The sequence below is a fragment of the Parasteatoda tepidariorum genome, chromosome 3 (assembly GCF_982258835.1).
Source record: "Parasteatoda tepidariorum strain Cologne lab strain chromosome 3, Ptep-v5.0, whole genome shotgun sequence".
NCBI lineage: Eukaryota > Metazoa > Arthropoda > Arachnida > Araneae > Theridiidae > Parasteatoda > Parasteatoda tepidariorum.
In genome coordinates this window covers 76061210-76079337 of record NC_141757.1, presented here as the reverse complement: position 1 = coordinate 76079337, position 18128 = coordinate 76061210, and the positions used below count along the sequence as shown (strand labels likewise).

Below are 18128 nucleotides of genomic sequence, written 5' to 3'. Positions count from 1 at the left end.
ATGTTAAGGAAAGTAGGTTAATACAGAAAACGTTTTTAGTCTTTAATTCATTTATCTTCGAACTGTAAAAATTTAATTCTTCATTTACTACAGCATTTATTACATGTCCTTCGATATATACTGTCGTTACCTTATTCGATATATATTTTCGATAGCAATCACACCCTCTATTTTTATAAAATATTAAATTGAAAATAATGTCTTTAAAAAAAATCTAATTCCTTTCACTCACTTAGAAGTTATTTTTATTGAGTAACCGTTAATACCAGCGACACTGTAACAGTTTAAAACTTTATTTACGACAGCAATTCTTACAATGCTCTCACTATACACTCTCAACACGGGTAACAGGTAACAATGTTAGGGGACACTTCTTCCTTTATGTTTAATTTAAATTGGAATACTTCCCTTCCTTAAGGGTAGATTGCCTTCATATCTTTCTACACAACCCAGAACCAGAGAACATTTCCAACCACTCCTTTTAATTGTCGCTAAAATTTGGTTTGCTGTGACCAATTCAGTTAATTGACCCAATGAGGGTCCATGTTTCTAATTCGATGAGCCCGGATCTCCACCATCGAAACGCGCCCCTGCACAGTGACAAAGACAAGGCACATACAATCGAGTAGCAGAGGAAAAGGAGCCCCAGAGCATTATTGTTGCCCCATTCGAAGAGGGCGCTAGCTTTGGTCCTTATTGGGTTATCTGCCGGGGCGCTCACCCTACTCCTAATCCAAACAAAGCGACGGGAAATTCAATTGGGAAGGAACGCTGTTTTATTTTTCTTAAACGTGTTAAGAATGCCTCCCGGTGCAACAACTTCTTTTAAATGTTTATCGTGCCTGTTTTTCTTGTCAGCCCCCCTTTTTTTATCATTCGCCCTTCCCTCTCTACTGTGAATGTTATAGGAGAGGGCGGGAGCGAGACACGAAAAAGAAAGTTTTATTATTATTATTATACAAATCCACTTGTCGATTCTAGTGGAATAAGGGGCGTTTGGAGTAGTGCGCCGTTGACGGAACGTGTACGAGGAATAAAAATAGTTTTTAAAATTTTAAATTTAAATCCGGAGATTTTAATACCTTAAGAAATGTATATTTTTAAGAAACGGTGTAAGTTATATTTAAAGCTAAGAGAACCTAGATATCCAATTAACTTTTATATATATAATCGCGGAATACGTAGCTTTTAAATTACAAATGATTTTTTTTCTAAACTTTTTATCACTATTATCATCTATTATTACACCAATCGAAAGATAATTTTTTTTTCATTTTGAAGCAATCTAGCGTAGTAATGCCTCTTTGGTGTAAGAGACACAGCTCAAAATACGCGTTTAAATAAATGAACATAGCTTGAAATGTATGTTTAAGAAAATTGACACAGCTCAAAATTCGTGCATTACAAAACGGACACAGCTCAAAATAAATATTTAAAAATATGGACATATCTGTTCAGAAAATAGTAGGAAATCTTATGCTGTTAGGAAATCTTTAGAAAACCATTCTTTTATTAAAGTTAAAAAAAACTAAGATACTTCGCTATGGAATGTCATCCATTTGCCTAAATCACTTAGTGCATTTTTTAAAATTAGTTTTTCAATGACTTTGAAGGCCAACGGCTGTTTTTGCGAAGTGGCCACGTGTCTTATAAATTTTTCCTTGTGATATTAAATTAACCTTGTATGAATTTATAAATTTAAAAATCACTTTATCGTTTAGAGTTCGAAATGCGGAGAGATCACCTGAAACTTTACAAATAAAATATACCAAGTCACCAGACTCCCGAAGTCAGTGACTTTCCCCGTAATGATTATGCTTAGAGCTTAAAAAAGGGTTGAACATTGATTTGGGTTGAACAATAAAAACGCTTTTTTTTGCAGCGTCCATTTTCATAAAAAAGAATTTTAAACTATGTTCATTTTCTTAAACACGTTTTTCTAGATGCGTCTAATTTTTAAGCACGCATTTCAGGTTATGTCTATTTTCTCATGCTTTAAGCTGGGTTATTAGTAATAACAAATGTTAATGTACTTTTTCTTCGCTCACTTTATCATATAGCACTGATTTTATTACAGTATCGAGATATATATAAAAAAATAATTATTGCAATCTCTGACGCTTACACTTAAGAGAAAGATTTTGCACGTCCCCCATATTCACTCAATCCGATATCTGCATCATTTTAATAAATAAACTCAATACTTCACAGGGGAATTGCATTGGTGCTAAAAATTACAAGATCTTTTTAGAGGATGTCTATTATGTTTAGAAGTTCGAAAAGAATTACATTTGCCTTAAAAATAAGTTTTATAACAAAATACCCACTGCATTAATTATTCAACTCTTATAATAGATGCTTAACACTCATAGAAGCCAGATATCAAGAGACATTACAGAATCGATCAAGAAATGTGGTAATAGGAAGTAGGGTTCCTTCTTACTGATACATTCGCTTACAAAATAATTTTATAACGGAAAAGCAGTTTGGTGGGGAGATTGATCCCCACTAGTTCAGCGTAACAGTTTTCAAGATGAAATGGCCAGTCAGATCTCCAGAACTCAGTCACATAAATGATATCTACGACGTTCTGGAGAAGAAAACTGAAACATATTCTCCTCTGAAAGCCAGTAAACGTTTAAAACCACAGAAATTGAACTGTTTTAGAACAATCGTTTCATGAAGTTCGAAAATCCATATATTTTTCTAAAAGTTATGTGCTTTAAAATAGATATATTCTATATTCTTAAAATCCATATTTTCTGAAATTCATGTATCTAAAATTTTCTACACGTTGTTTCTTTCAATTTTGCAACTACTGTTTCGTACAATTCAACTCAGGTGCGTTTGCATTTCAACTATTACATAGTTATTCATTTTTATTTCTTGAAATTCATCAACCTATGTTAATACTAAATTTCATCTAAATTCGACGAGCAGTTCTGAAGGTAAATGATCAAAAATCCAAAAGTTCTCTCAATTTTGAACACCAGTGTAAATTATAAAGGAAGGATTTAATAAAACGACAGGAGTTATCGGAATTGGTGATGAGAATTTCAGGGAAGTTTAGAGAAGAAGGAAAAAACTGTAAAATATATTTTAGAATGCTAACATTTATAGCTTTATGCATCAGATTTCGTTGAAAAAAAATAGTTTTTTCTTGCAACTTACATAATGGCGAAGTGTACTGGAGAAGCATTTTTTGATTGCAATTTTTCTAACTGCATGTAATGCTGTGTATTTTGTTATGTATATCTACATCCTTTCATACTGTCTGTACTGTGCTTATTAAAATAGAAAAATGCATAATTTATTTTCCGATAAAGAATCAAGCACCCCTATATTCTTATATTCATAAAGAATTATACACCCAAAATCATAAATTTTAAAAAAAAGTTATGGAAAGTTTTTCAAATAAATAAACTAAAAGAAAGTAAAAAATGAATGAATTTTCTTAAATGCAGCAGTCTTATTACTGTACGATCTCTGAATTTAAGAGCTTATGACTAATGATCAAGAATTCTTAACTCACTGGATAAGGGGGTCTCGCAGTGAAAAATCGTTAAGACGGTGATCGTTAAGACACGGCTCCCAGCAGATCAACGAAGTCAAGCATCACTGACTGTGGTCAGTGTGCGGGTGGGTGACCACTTGGATCAGTCTGTGTAGGGACCGAGGGCGTGCGGTATTGGTTCTCGTTAAACTGTTCTACCGTAAAGTGCTCGACTTCGCCTGGATACCATCGGGCTACCGAAGCGGGGGTGCCATCCCCTCTGCAGAGGATCAAAATTATGATGGCATGTCTTCGGATCATCGGATGTTTCCCAGACCGTCGCCAATAGCCCATAGTGTAGCTCTAGTGCAACGTAAATGAGCTACAACTACAACTGAAATATATATTTGAATAAAAACACTGTACACTTGTACACTGAAATCCTCGATAATCATCGAACTCGCAATCCTCTTTGGATCAACGTTTTCACAACCTCCAGGGTTCTATGGTTTTCTCAACCAATTATAACCTTTTAGATTCCTCCAGTTTTGCGTTATATCATCAAACTCACGCCATGGAGTACAAGACTGAATAATATAATAAACACGTGGGATCTTCCCTAGCAGAGTAGTCTCTCCACTTCGCCAAACATTTTGTAGCGCGGAGGTAACGGGTTCGGATCACGCCGAATCCCTTGAAGTAACATTGTGACATCCTTGTGCTATTTATTCTTCAACTTGACAAGGGTTCATTGGCCGTACTTAGTGCATTTAATATGTTAAGCAATAAATGAAGAAATAAATGTACACATTACCCTCTATCATACAATTCAGATATCTGATGTATAGAATCAACATGGGCGGGGTTAGTAAGCAAACGACAAACTGTTGTCGACAACGATGTCAGCGGCCATACCATGATGGATATAACAGTTCTCGTCCGATCACCGAAAAAAACTGCTTACAATGGTTAGTCTGGATAGCCTGGTTGGTAGGGCTGGTTCGTGGATTCAATCCATGCCGGCCGAAGACTCTCCGTGTAGTAAATGTTGACTGGTGCACTTTAAATCTATCGAGACGCAAAGTCCTCCATGTTCCCATAACACATCAATACATCTGGGGGTACTGATCCAGGAATTTCCTTGTCTTCTGGATTGGTTCAAAATTTCAAGGCTACGGAGTTGAACATTAGTAGCCGTAAACCAAAAATTGAGTCGGCTGTTCAACGACTGCTAAAATAAAAATAAAATAAAATCTGCTCTCTCAGCTACTACGTTATCCCGACTGGTTTTGAAATCTTGGAAAGTTTCCGATCGTTTATTGTGCTCAGTTACATAAGTGCAGTTTATAAGCCTTTTTTAAGTTGCAGAGTAAAAAGAAAATTTAAAAAAGGACAGCACAAAGATACAGAGTTACGGCGGAATACGAACCCGCTACCTCCGTGTTACAGAATGCTTGGTGGATGATACCGCTCGGGCAGGGAGTTCTCTCCCCTCCGGTCACGCAGTGGACTGATCGTTAAGACACGGTTCCCAGCAGATCACCAAAGTCAAGCATCACTGGCTGCGGTCATTGTGCGGGTGGGTGACCACTTGGATCATTCTGCGTAGGGACCGAGGGTGTGCGGTATTGGTTCTCGTTATACTGTTCTACCGTAAAGTGCTCGACTTCGCGTGCAGGTCGTTGGGCTACCGAAGCAGGGGTGCCATCCCCTCTACAGAGAATCAAAATTGTGATGGCTTGTCTTCAGATCATCCTCAGGGATGTTTCCCAGATCGTCGCCAATAGCCCATTGTGCAGCCCTAGTGCGACGTAAAGTAACTACAACAACAACATTCTCTCCCCTCCCAATCTTCTGATTGTTTACTGGTTGCTAGCGTCAAAAGTTCCTGTCTGTGAAATACGCAGTTTGCCTGACTCTTTTGAATTGATCCGTTTGTAAGTCAGTAAAACTATTTTTGTTTTGTTATTGTTTTAATATATAAACATGCTATATGCGTTGAACATGTATTAAATTTTAAAACATTTAGTTAATATATTAAAATCAGAATGGAATTAATTTTCAATCCAACAGTCAAGCTATTGTTCTCAGGTAATACACTTTATTTTGCTCAATTTTTGTTGTTGTTCCAATCAGAATAAATTGAGTAGTTTTCAATCCTTTTTCAATTCATTTACTATGGCGGGAATTTTGTAGAGTAAATATCGGTGGGACATGGGTGATCTTTGATTTCAAACCATTATTTCGACAATATAGTTTCGAATTTATCATGTATACAGAATAAATATATGAAGCTTTTATGTTTCCGTAATGTCATAAATATTTATTAATATAAGTTACTTGCATCTTTACCTCAAATTAAATGAATATTTTGTTATCATCTACCTAAAATAAATTAGTTTCTAACGTAGAGTAAAAATATGCAGATTCAAATTTCACACTATTCGCATATTTAAATTCAAATGAAATCTAAGAATGCTTTTGTTATTTGGCCGTATTTATTTGAGTAACAGAGAATAATTGTATCAATAAACAAATTCAGTTCTTTTTATTTCATTTTATTTTAGCGAGTTTTAGACAAGAAGTTAACTTTTTAAACTATAGGAAATTAGCTCAGTAAAAACTTCAATTTTGTTTAAAAACTCTTATTAACTCATACTCAGGGTTTTAGAAATTCTGCCTAATGTTATTATTCCTATTTTATCTTAATTTTCTCATGTTTATCTGTACGAAATAAACATGGCAAAAAATTCTTTTGAATATTATTATACTTACCTCATTACATGCAATTAGAGCATATTTAGGATTGATTAAAATCTCGATTTCTGCAATAATTTTATAACTGAATTATCAGTTTCAAAAAACGCAATTTTTACATTAATTGTAATTATTTTAGTTAAAAATCTTAGCTTTCGTCTTTATTAGATTGTCAATGCTTACACAGATTTAAATATTAAACTACAAATGCAATTCAAATAATATAATATATATAATTTATTTTATTATTTCGATCACCGTATAATCACAAAATTTGTGTTATCTGGGCAGCAAACTACTAGCATAATGTAAAAAAAAAGAACAAAGTTCATTACAATTTAGCTGCTAAAATTCTTTCCGAAATTGAACTACCGGCTGATATTTTTTCAGTGTAGAAGACTTTATTTTATCGCCGGCAATAAAGTTCATTACTTTTCGTGGATTACAGTTAATATCATCTGGTGAAAAGATTTTTTTTCTTCTTTAACATAAAAGAGACGAAAGATTAAAAATTCCGTCTGATGTCAGATTTTGTTCGTAAATTGATTATGAAAGTGCCGTAAACTTTTTCACCAAACTAGTTTTTTGTCTAGTAATTCATTTGAATAAGGTTAAGTACGTGATGGTTTTAAATATTTATTCCAGTTTGTAATGTTTTTGTGAATATACAGATCCTATTTGTTTCGTAAAATAATAAATTAAATATATTGCCATTTACAACAATTCTTATTAATCTTAATTACTAATACTCAACTATGTAACTATGTTGAGCATGATTTTTTTAAATCAAATTTATAGTTTTTTTTAAAAAATTTGTTCAATCTTTGATTTCAATATGGTTGGAAGGTATATTTTGCTATCTACATAGTACATTTTTTATATACTTTTAGAATTTCCATTAATTTAAAAATTTTCATACCAGGTTTTTCAAGTTAATGCTTAAATGAGAAGGAAAAACGTTATTAAAATGTGATGAATCATTATGTAACTTATTCATAATACTCTACCTTATTCGGTATTTAAACTAGTTGAGGCTGATTTTCAATTTCACTTTTACTCTGATTGAAAACAATAATAAAGAGTAAGATTTTGGATACCTTTTCTTTTCCGTTTGAAGGTCACCTGTAAACAAAATAGGGATTCATTTCATTTCTGCCATATAATCACGAAATTTGAAATTATTGATTTAACAAAAGATCTATTAACTTTTGAAAAAAAAAAGTTTATGAAAATCAGGCTGTTGAAATTTTCTCCTAAATTGAGCTACCAGACAATATTTATTCAATTTAGAAAACTATTTAATTGTCAGCAATAAAGTTCAGTACAGTTAATATCATCTGATGAAATTGTTCTTCTTTACTCGACCAGATTCTGTAAGTAAGGCCATATGAAACAATTTTATATTCTTATGTAAAGTTCATTACAGTTATCTAACGCAAATGTTTTCTTTCTTCAACATGAAAGAGACAAAAGCTTTAAAATATCGCCTAATATCAGATTCTGTAACTAAAGTTATATTTTACAATTTTATTGACTGCTGCAAAGTTCATTATAGTTATCTAAAACAAATGTTTACTTTCTTCAACATGAAAGTGAGAAAAGATATCGTCTGACATCAGATTCTATTCGTAAATTTATTATGTAAGAATTTTAAAAAAAATTCCCCCAAGAATTTTTCAGCTAGCTATTCCTTTGAATAAAATCATGATGGTTATAGTTAAAAGAAATTAGAATGAAATTAGAATTAGAATTCCCCAATTTTCCTTGGATTAAATTAAGATTTTAACTTAGATGTATGTAGTTCTTGTTGTTTCAAGGATTTAATTTTTAAAAAAAAACACAAAACGTTGGCATTTTACTCGAAAAACGTTTCAAATTTGCGAGTTCATTATTGAATCATTCTAATACTATAAATGAAATCAGTTAAGGTCTGAAACTTACAATAAAATAAACCATATTCGAATTTAAATAAGAGTACTTGCTATCGGGCAAAATGAACGATCCCCCCCCCCGACACAGGATGATAACAATAGCGATTCATAACATGTTTGTTAATCCCCACCCTATCCTTTTCGGCCAAGAATGTACTTCATGTGCTCAAAATATTTGCTTTCAACTTCGCGTATTTATTACACATAGAAGCTGTAATCATCCACAGAGCGTTCAAGTTATATGGTTCAAAATGCAAGGAGGCTGAACTTGGTTATTAATTGCTTTATTTAAGTTCAAGTTATTAATATAATTTCATGTAGATTTTATGCTTGTTAGCGAACATAAATTTTATATTGCCTCATTATTGTTTCAAAACCTCAAACTCAAAGTGTTATTAGTTAAAAATATAGTCATATTTAAGTTTTAAAAAAACCTAACATAGAAATTTTTTTCTTGATCTTAAATGAACTTTGTAGTGTTTACCATATTTTGAGAAATGTTTCCAATAAAATTCTTTGCCTTAAGTGCATCAAATTTTTTTAACTAGCTTTGAATTTTTAAATTTTGAAAAAGTGGCTGCATATATTTCAAAATGGCCACTATTTAAAATGCTACTACTGGCCATTGGTCGTCAACAGAATTTATTAATTTTGCTTTACAGTTTTTGCAATTAAATTAATGCATTTAGCTGCAATTATTTGTTAGCACGGAAACGTTTTTTGTATGTCATAAAATTCTCGTATATCATAAAATGAATACTTAACAATTTTGACCGAGCTAACGATCCTGTGACATCAAACCATTAGTAAAATGGGGCAAAAATCACATCTCCATATCAAGTACATTTGCATCAATACATCAATCTAGTAGAGAGCCCTGGTAGCACAAGGGAATAGGATAGATCCGCTTTTCAATGAGGTGAACCGGGTTAAAATCGCAGCGATGGCTGATCAATACGAATTCCGCACCCGGTTCGAACTGACCACGGTTTTGACGAAAAATATCTTCAATGGTAGACGGATCATGGATTAGAGCCCCCTTGCAGTCAGGTTAACCGTGAGAGGCTTCCGTGGTTTCCTTCTCTTTGTAACGCAAATGCCGTTCAATTCCATTAAAAAGTCCTCCACGGAGGCAAATTTCTTCCAAACCTTGAGCCAGGAGTTACGTTGTCTCCTGGATTGGGTTCAAAATTACAAAGGCTACGGAGTTGAACATTAGCAGTCCTAAATCTAAAATTGGGTCAGCTGTTCAACTACTGTTATAATTCATCTATTAGAGGCGAGTTCAAGTATTGATTGCGAGAGATGTGTTTTAATATTTTCATGACTAATAGTTTTGAATAGAAAACACTTAATTTTTTTCTCTCTATGAAATAAGAAATCAGATTTACTAATCTGTTATTTAGTTTTGATATAAAAAAAAGTTAAATATTTTAAAATTTATAGTATTTTAAAAAACATTTAAAAAAACAGTAACGCTACTTAAAGCTCCACTACATGTAGATGTTTATTTCTTTTTAAATATACAATAACGAAATTTTAGGCGAGTATTATCAATAAAAAAAAAATTCCATTTTTAAAGAATTATTTTTCGATGCATATTTTTATATTTTCAATCTAATATCAATGATAAGAAATAAAAAATAAAATAGGACACCTCATGCAAAATTTATTTATTGATCACAAGATGCAAAAAAATCTTATAATTCGAAGAATAAAAATAAAAAAAGTGAGAAGGGGGTAAAAAAAAAAAAAACTACGTTCGCTACCTGCCTTATCGCATCCACAGCCAATTCGTTTCTATAATTCTACTCCACTTTGACCCTTTTCTTCGAAAAAAAAAAAAAAAAAGAGCGCCAAGAACTCCAAAAGTCGCCCAAAATTAAAATCAGGCAGAAGGTAATTGGATGCTCTCTGCAGATACCGCTTCAAAGAAATAAAAAGGAGCAGCACGGAAGCGAGATTCTGCGAGGGAAAGTGAAATAAGAAAGAACAGGGCGGAGAAAACTGGGGCTTATCGACAAAGCAGGGCTTTTAGAAAATGAGAAGAAGGGAAAAAAGGGGGGATCGAAAGTCGCGGCTCATCGAGCGCTATTTCAACCGAAGAGATTAGCTGACATTTTCACCGTTAATCCAAAGGGACAACTAAGAGAGGGGCAAAAATTTACGACTATACGCCCCCCCCCTTTTTTTTATTGAAGGAGAAATTCTGGCGAATTCCATATTCAAAATTTTAATTCCCTGTCGTTGAAATGCGCAATTTGTCGTATAAAATAGAATATCAACCCACACAAAAATTATCTTTTTTTGGTCTTTGAATTTTTTTTTTTTAAATTATAGAAATCATTAACGTGTACAGTAATAACGGTGTAGAGAAATAATGAATCGATTTTATTAACCCATAGAAACTTTTAAAATGAACACTAACTGTTTAGAGAAGTAATGAATCTCTTTTTAACGAATCGAAACCATTAATGGGAAAAAAAAGGTTTGGAGAAGTTATGAATATACCTTATTAACACTTTAATGTGAACAAAAGTGAAGGTTTAGAGAAATATTGAGTCTATTTTCAACCAATCGAAAACATAAATGCGATCAGTATTAAGCGTTTAGAGAAATAATGAATCTACCTTATTGACCTATAGAAACCTTTGATGTGAACTATAGTAACGGTTTAGAGAAAGAATGGATGGCATTGGTTCCACAAGGTGCTGACAGGTAGTCTGAGGTATCTGGTACCAAGCGCTCACCAACTGATCCTGCAATTACCTCTCATTGCGAGAGGGTAGCGTGGCAGCACTAATTTGATTTTCCAAGTAGGGCCACAAATGCTCTATTGGATTAAGGTCAGATGAATTTGGGGGCCAAGACATGACTTGAAAGTCACTTGAATGTTCCTCGAACCAATCCATGACGATTCGACCCTTATGACATGGTGCATTATCCTGTTGGTAAACACCATCCCCGGAGGAAAAGCTGTTGCCATGAACGGGTGAACGTGGTCTGAAAATATGTTCAAGTAGCTTACAGACTTCAGGGATTGATCTATGAGGATTATGAGTCCTAATGTGCCCCGTGAAAACCTGGGCGAGCCCATTGTTATAGATGGAGGGCGGTCATAATGACTCTTCGGTATATATGTATATATAAAATCCACCGCAACGTACAAATGACGAATTTTCGCAGCTTGTCTAGTGCTAATTGAGACTGTGAATTTTCATCGGGTCGCGTGTTAATCTGTGAAAGTCAGAAAGATTCTTCAAAAATTGGCCTATATTAAAGAAGGAAAAAAAACTTTTCGACATTGAAGAACTTTAGTGAAAAACACATTGAGTAATAATTAGAAAACAATCATTTCTCCCTGTTTTCTAAATTGCTGTAAGCAAAGAATAGATATTTCTTAAATAAAATTCTTTAAATAAGATGTCTGCTGATACAAAAAAAAGATAGTATTTTTTAATCAGTTTCTTCGCATGTTTAAAAGCATTTTATAGACATTTTTTTCTCTCCTGGAGTTCGTTAATTTAACACGTTATCACGCTGTTTTTTTTTTTTTTTTTTTTTTTTTTTTTTTTTTCAATCTCAAATTAACAAAAAGACACTCAATAGTAACTTTCAGATTTTTGAACTCTATTCTTGAGCAAGTAAGTAACAGTTTTTTTTTTATTTGAATTTTATTTTTATAAATAACATCAAATACTTTTATGCGTTACTTTATGTTCTTTTGCGTCATCTTTCTTGCACTCGCATAATTTTTCACTCAACTGTTTCCTGTTTGTTTCGAATAAAACTGTTTCTAAAACCATTGGATGGTTTTCTTTAACACTAAAATGCTACTACTGTCAGATATTTTTCTCCGATGAATCGAGAGTGAAAAAGTTAAAGCTACAACGTGAGGTGTATGATTTGAGCAAAATATGAATTTTTTTGATTTTTTTTTAATCGTTTTAATCATTTTTTCATTAAAAAAAGTGTTTTGAGGAGAAAAAAACAATTAAAATAGTTTGGTTACAATTAAACTTTGTAAATTGTTATTTTAATGAAAAAATTTAAAATGTTTTAACTACATTGACATTATAAGGCGACAAGTAGATCTATCAAATGTTTATTTTTCACTTTTCAAGCAAGTTTGTTAGTAAAATAGTTTCTCAGTGGTAATGGTTTTGAGTTTTTATAAATTTCAATAATTCAAACATTTATTTATAAGTACATTTCCTTAATGTGTACCTAATTATGAGCCGTTGCGTGCAAGAGTGACCTAAGTCCTTTTCCCGCGTTAAATGAAGTTTACAGAAGTGGGGTTACATTGGCATACCTGCCAACTCTTCCGAATTTTCCGGAAGATTTTATTTTCATATTTAAAGTGGTAGTAAATATATACTATTTTTTCTTTTATAAACTTAATTTTTAAATGATATTGATCACCACTATTCTTTCAAAAATTAAGCGCATATATTAATATGCGGTACTATCATGGTTGTCAACTTAAATTTTTTCAATTGCAACGTATGTTTTTTTTCTTAAAATTGAAGTTTTAATTCCATTTTAATACCACTGGGAAAAATGATAATGGAAGGGATTAAAAGTTGGCAGGTATGCATTGGAGTAACAAAACTACATTTTTGAGACATACTTAAAACTGAAATGATGGTAAGAGTAATAACAGTATACTTTGTCATTAACTCAAAATATAAAGGTTCCCCAAATTGCTAAATATTACAAAAGTAGTTTATTATTATTTACACTACTATTTGTTCTTAACATTAAATAACGCTATAAACATCTTTTACTAACCCATAAATGAGCTCCAAATTTCTCATTTTAGTTTTAAAAAAAATTATAAGCCTTAAAAAAACATATTCTTAGTTCGATCTATCCTCTTAAAATAGTGTTGTAATCTTGGAAATATCGCATTATAAAAGTACATAAATATGAAGCGTCCGTGGCTGAAATTGATCTAATTCAAAAGTATCAAATGTTTGTCCCAGATTATTTAAGGTTACTGGTGTATATATTGAAAGTCAAAGTAAACTAAAAGTAAACCGAATTCAAACCACAGATGACTATAGAATTCAACTTGAAATTAGCAATCTCAAAACTATGATTTCTGCACTTAAATCCACTTTATTTCTTGTAGTCTCATATGATTATTATTGCTATAGCGCTTTCTATAAAATGCAGTATTCTACAAAAATTAATTTAGTGATGAAATGAAATATTCTTTCTAAACTCTATAATAAAAGCGTTTTTTGTTAGAAATTAAGATGAAGATGTTAAAATTGTTTTGTCTATTTTCCTGGGTGAGCCTGTTGTGGCTCAGGGGATAGTGTTTTCTTTCCATTTAGGTGAACCGGGTTCGAATCTCAACAATGGTTGGTTGATACGAATTTCGCATCGGCTCGCACCGACCACAGTGTTGTCATAAAGTATCCTCCGTGGTAGAAGGATAATGGGTGAGAGTCCTTGTGCCGTCAGGCTAACCATGGACGCTTTTTGTATTTTCCCTCTCTATGTAATGCCAATACTAGTGAGTTCCATCAAAAAGTCCTCCGCAAAAGCGAATTTCTAACATTACTTGATCCAGGAATTTCCTTGTATTTTGGATTGGACTCAAAATTACAAAGCTACGGAGTTGAACATCATTAGTCGCGAACCCAAAAGATTGGATTCGCTGTTCAACGACGGCTATATATTTTATCTGTACTGTAGAATATAAATTAAACTAAAGACAAAAAGTTTGATAAGAAAAAATTGAAAAAAATCAATAAGGCATGACTAACGAAATATGAAAAAAAGAATTCATTAGAATCATTAAGATATTTGTTGTTGACGCATACCTGTTAAGACAGAGGGGTGCGATCTATGGCCAAGAATTCGACTTCTGCCACAGCCATTTATAGAGCGGATCCATTCATTCATCCACAGATCGTAATTTTGACATGAATCAGAGAGCGATCAATCTCCAATTCAGTACCCCCAAAGGTATTGATTTGGTATGGGAACATAGAGAACTTTGGACGCGACTGATTTAACGTGCATCAGTCACCATTTACTACACAGGGAATCTTCGGCCGGCTGGATTCGAACCTACGAACTCGCAGGCATGGGCCCAGCGCCCTACCGACCAGGCTATCCCGGCTATTAAGATACTTACAAAAACTTAATGTTTAACGGAAATATCTAGTTTAACGGAGAGATTTTTATTGTTATTCACGTATGTTAGTAAAAAAATTTCTGCAGTTTATAGTTAAGACGAGGAAATAACTCCAATTCTGCGGTGCTTTAAAACAACGTGTTAGCTCGACTGAAACGGTTTCTCCCCACAGCTTACCGAAGGTCTAGTTTGCTTTAGGAAACAAAGGATTCGTATTCTTGAAACCCAATCTATGGAAGTTAGTCGATATCTGGTCAATAATATACACAGTAAAGCGGTCGAAGGTTTGGAACCCTCTCTGTTATGATTGTGTTTATTCAAAGAAAGTATGTGTTTGTGTCTGATTTCATCATCAACACAAATTGATTAGCATATTTGATGTCATCCTGGTAATTTTGAGTCCTAGAATTTGAACATCCGATCATTATATCAAAAGTTATTCTGGGTGTTATTCTGTTTATTATTTTGAGCACTTACATACAGTTGATTAAAATAGAAGCCAAGAAAGAGAGCAAAAATTGTAGATAAAAAAAAAAACTTTTTCTAGAGAAAATATTTAATTGAGAACACACACACGCAAACAAACGAATAAAATAGTTTTGCTATATTTTAGCCTAATTTTTTGCCGTCTTTCTCCAGCTGAAAATTAAAGGAAAAAACTTAGACTCTAGAACAAGCATCCTGTCATCGGTTGCTAGGACGTCTAAATACCATCCTAGTCGATATGTTAAACATTCAATTATTGGAATGACAATCGTTGAATTCAGTTTTTAGAGGACCAATCAGCTCAAACAAAATATTCGAGAATTCCATTGGAATGCAGACATTTTCCATTGCGCAGCGACATTCCTGGAAGCGAAGATTCTTTCGAAGAATTACCATTTTCATTAAGTCAACTAATGAGTATTTAATTTCTAAATGCCACACTATGCATACCAAAAGAGCAAGCTACCGCATCCTGTATGTTTCCATCTGAAATAAAGGTGAAAATGCTTTGACTTTCCTACTGCCTTACTTTATTTCTTCGCATTCTATGCGCAAGAGAAAGTACAATCCAATGAATTAATTCCAATGTCAACATACATTAAAATTAAACAAACATCGGATTACAAATTGATGGAATCGGTTTTATTTTCAAAATGATTAAATCTATCAAACTTTTCAGCTGAACATTTCTGTTTTGAAAGTAGTTGCTAGACGGTGTCAAAATTTTTTATTGAAGGTTGTCCAAAAAATTTGGAATTTGCAGACATGTTTTGTTGATAGCTATCGGAAAAACTTCAAATTCTTTTTAAAAAAAAATTCTTTAAGCATTCAGAATGTATTAATTTGGGTGTTGAAACTTTATTATAGCTACCATCAACTTTGTCCAGTTCCAGTAAAAATTTCGTGTGTATCTCCATCAGTTTAAGAGAGAAAATACTTTCTAGACTTGATTCTGGGTAATAAGTATCGAGATATGGTGATTAAATATCTATTCACGACTTTCTTTTCTTCTTTTTTCTAAAAATTTCATAGACATGGCAGCAATGTTGCCTCTACACCTGGGGTAACCTTGGAAACAGGTTGTTTTCTATGTAAAACTGATTTTAAAGTCTTAGAAATGAAGAAGTTAGTTCTTAGAAATGTTTCTTCAGCGCAAGCAAACTTCGTAACAATAGGTTTATTAACAGTGATAAAAGAAATATTTTTTTAAATTATATCTAAACTATGTACTCGTCAAATTAAAAGCTCGCTATCGTTATAAAATTTCAGTTGTAACTGTTAACAGAAATATTATTTAAGAGAAATATGCTTTTATGTTTTTACATAAGTTAACGTGTACTGTTTGAAAATATTCAGTAAGAAATTTATTTTTTAGGAGTTATATTTCCGTATCGTGATTTATTACAGCTTGGTACAATCGCAAAAGCGCCAAATAGATATAAAATACCAAGTAGACTGTAAACTTTCAATTCTTTTTTTTTTAAAAAAAACAAACGTTTGCCTGGTGCTTTCTACAAGTAAATCCTTGAGTTAGTCTCCTACTCTGATGTTTCATTTTAGTTGCTTGATGCCGATGCCCATGGGAAACTACATTATTCATTAATAGCTGATGTTTGATATTGTTCGAAATAATAAATTTATCTTTGTAAATACTAAAATCATATAAAAATAATTTAGGCTTGAAAAATAATAGTCATCCAAACCTTTTAATGACATCATATACAAATTCTTTTTAAAAGTTATCGAACACAAAAGAAAACTTTATTTGAATTTAAGCTATTTTTCATTTAATAAGTACATACAATGCAAACGATATCAATATTTAAGGGTCTTACTCCTTTTTTAAGAAATGAAAACTATAAAATTTTAGGCTACTTAAAAATTAAATATCAAATATAAATAAGAAGATATTTCGATTAAGCCAAATTGAAAAAAAATTAATAAGCAAAACGTAATTTTAAGCTGTGGAATTCGGTTTTATTCGGAGTTCTCAAAATATCACTAAGTTACTAGTTACTTCCACATACATGATGCAAGCGATACCCGTTTACAAGTATTTCAATCGTTTTCTATATTTTTTTGTTAAAGTTCCATTCTTTCCCGATGCTATAAATCTTTTATTACAAACAAATACTGCTTTCCGAATGTAACACAACGCGGAAGCATTCGATTTACAAGCAATTCTGGACTATTGATTGAAAAAAGCGAATGTCGCTTTCTTTGTTGTTATTGGCTGCAACATATTGTGCTGTGCACCAGGTATAAGGTTTCCGTTTATATTTCAAACTTGGCGAAAATACAGAGGGTGACGTCAATGTAATGTTTTGTAAAAGTTATCGTTTCAGTTTTTATTTCACTGTTTTTAATCATTTTTTGAAGGAAATTTTTTTTTTCAAAATCACAATTTGTGGGTTCATTGACCTATTTTTTCTGCAGTATTTTTTAAGAGAAGAAAAAGAAACTTTTAACTGAGTGTTTCCGTTTTTCATCAATTTGTTTTGTGACTATTGATTTTTTTTTCATTGAAAAGCAATTATGTGCTTGAGTTATTTTGAAATTTAAAATACAGCCTATTCTATTTTTTATATTAATATTTTTTTCAAACTTATTATAATCTTTATTTTTTTTTTAAAAAAAAAAATATTAAAGAAAGAGAAATAGTTTCTGCAAAAAAATTTACCCAGCACAAAATGTTATTAATTGTATCTAACATAGCTCAACATTTAGTTTTATCACCAGTTCTTTAATCACTTTATATCACTCAAAACAAAAATATCTATGAAATTTAAAGCGAAATGATTCGAGTGTTTCAAATTTGCCACTTGATGTTTCGAACCTGAAATAAATACTACTGATAATTTAGTGAAATATTTCTCAGAAACATTACCATTATTAGAATAATTTGTTCTCAAGTTGCAGCTAATCTAAATACAAATTTGGGAGGAGAAAATGACAACTAGCAAATATTTTCAACGTCATCTATAGAACTGAACGTTTGAAATAACAATTGGAAGTCCATGTATCTCATAGAACTGGCAATCACTGGACTCACAATATATCGGACTGGAGTGCTTGTGTCATTAATCGATCAGAAAAATGACTACAAGCATCATCTTATACTCCAAGTAAGACCCAACATTAAGTTCCTAGAAAGAAAAAATATATTGAACTGGCATCTCCGTGATATCAAATGACCGAGAAAATGACCACGAGCAACATATTAAGTTCGAAGAAAAATACAACATATTGAACTGGTATCCTCGTAATATCAAACGATAACGTAAAGGACCTCAAACAACGTATTAAG

General features: G+C 32.3%; 1 long non-coding RNA gene across 1 annotated transcript in view; it reads left to right on the top strand.

Moving 5' to 3' along the window:
- The first annotated feature begins 5240 nt into the window (after positions 1–5240).
- The window catches only part of LOC122269876 (uncharacterized), a 48862-nt gene continuing 35974 nt past the window's right edge, over positions 5241–18128 (top strand). The window contains exon 1 of the long non-coding RNA XR_006225445.3: positions 5241–5430. This is a non-coding gene — a long non-coding RNA (uncharacterized LOC122269876). The remainder of the gene's footprint in view (positions 5431–18128) is intronic.